The sequence below is a fragment of the Felis catus genome, chromosome B1, assembly GCF_018350175.1.
Source record: "Felis catus isolate Fca126 chromosome B1, F.catus_Fca126_mat1.0, whole genome shotgun sequence".
Lineage (NCBI taxonomy): Eukaryota > Metazoa > Chordata > Mammalia > Carnivora > Felidae > Felis > Felis catus.
Window position 1 is genome coordinate 189,679,066 of NC_058371.1, and position 6,814 is coordinate 189,685,879.

Consider the following 6,814-nt stretch of genomic DNA (forward strand, 5'->3'; position numbering starts at 1 on the left):
AGTAAACTTAAACTCAACTTAATTACTTCCTGTGGTTTGGCACAGTTGATGTACCACTTAATTAATAAGGAATTATAAGAACATACACAAATGAGCAGAGAAATAAGTAATGTAAGGGAAGGAATAATTTAATTCTTTCTATAATTCTTAAACTGGAATGAGGAAACATACAAATCAAGCATTCATATTGTGAATGTAAAGTGAATTGAACAGACTTTCCATGAAAATTGTCTGACTGGGATCTGTCATTGATGAAACTTCAGAGTCACATCAGCCCTTTGAGATCTGATGCTAGGAGATACTAAACTAATGAAACTTTCTTGTTTTTAGAAAATGAGATTTAAAAAAATGTCCAAATTGCTTCCTCAAATTGTGATATTATCTCTGGCTAAAGAACAAAAAGATGAAAGCATTTGTATTTTGATTAGAATCTTTAAGCCTCATTTGCAATGCTGAGTATGGATATCTCAAATAATTCATAAACACAATGCCACGTGTATTTGAAAAGATATAAAGATAATCATGGAGTTCTGAAGATAGATTAGAGGCTAGAAACAAAAAGAATCTATAGTCAGAATAGGAATGGGATAGAAATCATAATATTTGTGTGGATTTATGGTTGATATGAACTGATAATATTACAAATACTTACCAACTGCTATAGCACCGTACTGGATGCTGGGCTTTAGTCTGAGAGTTAAGTCTTGGAGAATGGTTTATTCGCTAGAACAGAGTGTGGAAACCCAAAGAGGTGTTAAAATGAAGGGATGGGGATGATTGGCATGGCTAATGATACAGGAACATTTTAATATTGTAACAACTGGAACTGTGTACTGGCCAGTGGCCAATCTCAGATATACCTTCTTCAGTGTTCACAACAAAGTAAGCCAGAATGTTGATTGATTCGTATGTATGTATGGAATTTGATGTGGAATTTTTACATAGCCCTCCTATCTAGGAGGATGTTATTTCTTCCCTCACTGAAGTCCAAAGATCTACACTTACCAGCCTAGGATTCTGGTCTGGTGGTAAGCCCTCTACCCCTGAGTCACTAATGGAAACCATCCCGAGGAGAAATCAGAAATCACCCAGAAAAACCACACGTGTGTGTGGAACCTCAAACCATTCGTGCAGTGTGAAAACCTCAAACCTTGAAACTAATCTAAAACTGGCATGAAAACAGAAATCCCTGTAGAGACTTCACAGAGACAAATATAAAAGCACTTCTTAAGGATGTCTCCAGAAGCTGAGAAAAAATGGGATTCTCATGAGGGAAAACCTCCACCGAATGAAATAATGGACAAAATAACTATGTACTCAAGAAAACCCACAACCCGAGATTGTCATCTGATTCTGGATGGGAACTAAAGGAGATGGCAGAATTAAAGATGATGGGCTCGCTGAAAGAAATTTTAAAATAAGTACATTAGGATTATAAAAGAAGATAAAGCCATAGTTCATACTTCTAAAATCAGAGCAATATATAATTTTTAAAAGAAAGGAATTGACACTTTTTTGTATAAGAACCAAGTAGAGATTCTAGGAAAAAAACCCACAATATTACCACTAACATAAATAAAAGAAAAATATCATAGATAGAAAGTATACTAGCATAGTAGTCATTGATAGATTAGTTTTAAAAATATTTTTAAATATAAAAATATATATTATTTTTAAAAACGTATGTAAATAAACACAACAAAAAAGCAGTCCAAAGCAAAAGTTGTACTAAATGATGAAACACTATACACAACCCCTTCAAAGTCCAGAAAAATAATGACTAAGCCCATCATGACGAGAATTAATTCTATTCTATTCTAACATGAGCATTTTAAGTCTATTAACATTTCTGAAAGTGAGATATGCTTTTAAACAAATGATGTTTAGCAATGTGTCAGAGTTTTACCAACACAACTTTTTCCTAACTTAGTACTAAGTAAATTCATGGGATATTTAAAAATCAATAGTGGCCCATAATTGAAGAAATCTTGTGTTTTGCACTGATGTTGCATAATTTGCCATATTACCAGCCAAGGCAATTTGGCAAGACAAATATACCAGGTATAAGAATTGGAATGGAGGAGATATAATTACTGATATAGAGATCATGTAATTTATTACTGGAAAATGTAAGAAAATAAACAGAGTAACCACTTAGAAAATAAAACAAAATGAATAAATAAGATTCCTCTCTCAATCTTTATGCCATATATAATTTGAAAAGGATTAAATATGTAAGTATAAAAAATGAATAAAAAATGGAAAAAAATATTTCAGAGAAATGGGGAGAAGTCTCAGGGAGCCAGTGTAAGAAAGGATATCTGACTCGTGGAGTTTTTCAACAACGTAACAGGTTTTTTACCAAATGTTATGAGCAAAACATTATTTGAAATGTTGAGTAAGAGACTGGACTAATACCATCCAGGAATTCTAGGGAGGAAATCCTTGTGCTAGATTATCCCCTTACAATTCAATGGATCCATAACACAATATAACCTATGTCCATGGGCCCTCCAACAGGGAGGTACAATGAGAACATTCCAGTTACAAATGGGAGACTGAATATGTGTGTTTACATCTCTCCCTACCATATCCCTCTGAGTCTGCATTAAAGAATTACAAACAGAATATATTCAGGAGCAATAAGAATGAGGGACATTTTTGGAGGGAGAGACTCTCTTACCGGATCCTTACCTCATTCAGTCAAATACAGTAAGACAAAGAGACTTTCCAGTAGACTTAAAGTTAACAGGATTTTTGAAAACGAATTTCTCTCATTTAAAAAAGTTACTAACCCATCTTAGTTTGTATATTGTATGATGTAAGGATTTTTTGTTCTATTTTTTAAATTTTTTTTTAAGTTTTTACTTTAAATTCCAATTAGTTAACATACAGTGTAATATTAGTCTCAGGCATACGATTTAGTGATTCAACACTTTTGCACAACACCCAATGCTCATCACAAGTGACCTCCTTAATCACTATCACCTATTTGCTATTAATGTATATCACAATATTCTATCACCATGTATTAAGTAAACCATTATTTTCCCATTGAATAGAATATTTGGCCTTTATCGAGTTCCAAGATATATTTCAATCTATTCTTAGACTCCGTTCTCTTCCTCTGATATTTTTCTCCTTTTTGTACCAATGGCATTGTATTTTGATCATAACAGCTTTGGAGTAAATTCTCATATTTAGCATATGCCTCCTGACAATTTTTTTTGCTTCATACTTCTATTGGCTAATTTCAGATATGGAATATCCTAAATAAATTTAGAATTATTGTACCAAACAGGTAAAAGAAGATTCTTATTAAATTGCAACATACAATTTTGATGTAGAATTATTTCTTCTTATGCATTTATGTATTATTTCATTTATTATTTATCATGTTGTATTACATATTGTTTTTGTTCCATGTGCATCTACTACTGACATAATAAAAGTGAATGCTGTTTAAGCAAACTTTTAAATACAGATGGAGAAGTACATTCAATTGGAATGTAAAAGTAACAGTCAATATACTAAGATTTGAACCTCACCTTTTCCTTGCTCTCCCTGTGTAGTCTTTTACAAGTGGATTTATCTTTGTATCAGGGTATTAGTTGACTTCCCATAAAATGTCTTTTCTTTCCCAGAAATGTTACGTTCCTCAGATTTAGTAAATTACATTCTTATATTCCCCATAGATTAGTCGCATTAATAGCACATGGTGGAGTTCCTTTAGTTGAGTACACTGGTGTTTTCTGAAGAAAATTCCTTTCATCATTTGCTGAGACAATCTAAAATCTTTGTTGGGTCTCAGCTAGGTCCTCTTAGACAGAAGTAGCTAGACTGCATTATTTTTGCTTTTGTGGAATACTATTGAAGGAATTGCCCTTTGGCATTTGGCTTTTTTTGTTTACTTTGGAGAAATATTCTAAGAAATGACACTAGGAGTTTCATGGCTGTATTTACTGTAATGGTATTGTTGAGTGTCTTGATGAAACCTCCATCTGTGATTTCAATACCAGCCAATAGTTCAACAGCTCCTGAATTATTGGTTGGGTTGTTGTGTTAGGGATTTACCTGAATTTTCTAATTGATTAGTTTCTCTTTTCATTCACTACTAGAAAGTTCAAAGACAATATTTTGCATTTGGAAAGTAATGTTGTATGTAAACCCAAGTCTTTTGTTGTTGTTTTATTTCCCTCCATTATCTTTCCTTGGTCTGGATTTTCTTACTCCCTTTTTATCTTCTCTTGCTGTATTTTACATCTGGTTTTAAGCTACTTGAAAAGAATTTACAAAGAAAGGGTATAAATAAATATTGAAGCATATAGGTGACTAAAACCATTTTTCTTAGCTTCTGATTCTTCACCTGAGGCATCCCTGCCCCCCTACATATCTCTGATTATTCAAGCATTTTTTGATAACCCTTTAAAAGTTAGCACCCACACTATCCCCACCTTTCCCACTTTATTTTGCTCCACAAGATTCTCCATAACCTGACATGCTAGATATATTTTGTTGCTGTTTGTTTTCTATATCCTTCTACTAGAATGTAGTTCCATATTGACTGCTTTATACCCAAACCATATGGGTAAATGCTTGGGTAAATTTTAATGAATATCTACTTCAACACAGTTCCATAAAAAAGTAAGGGTATGACATATTTTGAAATGACTCATATAGCCCAGTACACTAACTTCTCTTTCTTCTACTCTTTCTTTAGTTTTAAAGAAGGCATGATCAACGAGGCTCTGGATATAATGTATCTTGATAGGATCCCCGGATGTATGGCTCCTTGAGAGTCTCTCCTATTTCAACACTACATGCCAGTCTTGGAGGACAATTTCTATTAAAGATTCAAAGACTTAATGCTTTGGAATAATAATGGAATACAATCATATTTATTATTAGCTTTTGATGGCAGGGAACATGTCTATTTTGCTCACCACTGCACACCTACATCAAGGCAGTCAGTCATTAGCACAAAGCAGGAGAGTACCTATTTATTGAATAATGAATTAATAATAATAACAATAATCATAAATCAGTAGCTTTCTTAAGAGGTCATTATGTTCTTATAATTCTGATAAACATTTGAACTAACACCATTGTAATTTCTCATGTAATAATGTGAGTTGAATACTGTTATTATCTGCCCTATTTTTCGATTGTTACCCCTATTTTTCAACCAAGAAAACTGAGGCTGAAAGAAATTAAATAATATGTTTCATAAACTTACACAGGTAATAAGCACAGAGCTGGGACTTGATTCAAGACATTTCTGATTCTAGAACCATACTCTTAAATTTCAGTACCATTGCTTTGGACATGATTTCTATTCTTTTTTCATGCCAGTTATATTTCTTTTGTGTATCATCCTAATTGGCTCCATCCTTCAGTAAAAATGTAGATAGCCCTAACCATGGATATTGCAGCCAGGTTTTAGTGCTGCAAGGCTTCCTTTTTCCAAGAAAAAAAAATGTAGTTGTTATAAAAATGACTTCTGATCTCTTAGATTGTCTGATAAGCCATGTATAATGCCTGAGCTAATCTTTTCTGAAAGCTCTTTGGGCAAATTGCTAACACTCAGGTCTGACAGTTTAATGCTATTACACTACAAAATATATGTTCTTTCCCAAAATAAACATGTTTTATAATAGCAATACAGATGTCGTCAAGGGGCAAGGTTATCGGGAGATAATTAGACCCCAGAGAGATTACAGGCTCTTAGATCATGAGAGCAGTATTGCGAGCCTGCCTTATTAAATAATTGTAAGAAAGTCAAAGTCAACTATAAATACACACATTTCCCTGTAATTACTTTAAAAAGTACAAACCCAAGGTGCATGCCGATGTGCTGAGATGATAAGGCTTCTCTCTCCATTACACTAAAATGTCTAAATATAACCTAGAAAACCAACTTTCAAATTGAATTTTAAATAAGATGGTGAAAGGAAAGACACCTCTTCCTTCCTTTGCTAACATTTTTACGTTAGCTGTTTTAAGGACATTTTTAAACCCTGGCAAATGAATGGCTGAGTTCCAAGAAATAATCCTCCCACCCTATACTTCATATTCCATAAAAAATATAATAAAAATCTAATTACATAAAATTCTCCAAATATGTCCCTGTATATTCACACTTAATAGTCCCTTGTCCTGAAAGATCTCTCACTCTCCTTAGACTAAACTTGCTAACCAGAAGCTGACATCAATCTGAAAAACTCGTACATCATCCTCAAAAATAGCTTTATTCAAAGATTTGTAATAATAATAATAATAATAATAATAATAAAAGGTTTGTGAAATCTTTCCCCTGTATCACTAATCACCCCATCTTATTAACATCAGAACGTTTAAATATTTCTTCTTTGGTGTTCCATTAACATCTTATGATCGTTTTTATTAGCACAGTAATCTGTGCTATATTACTCCGTACATTTACAGATGTTGGACCATGTTAGATTAAGTACAAGAAGCAAACATCCCCAGTTATGCTTTAGGAACAAATAAGCCCTACCACAGTGCCAAACACAAAGCATTTGCTTCATAAATATTTACTGAATAAATGAATAAAGAAATTAATAAGGTGAGATTGTCCAAAGCAGGTGAATAGAATCAACCATCATGTAAAGGGAAATTATTTTCACTAGGTATGTCCATTGTTCACTGCTTCCATTGTTAATCACAGAGTGGGTCTATAAATTCTGTTCTCCAGGGGGAAAGGTTCTTTATTTAAGAGGAAGCTTTGGAACACTGAGATTCTCATTCCTATGCAAACAGCTTCCATTTATATTTAATCTCCCTGAGGGACCTG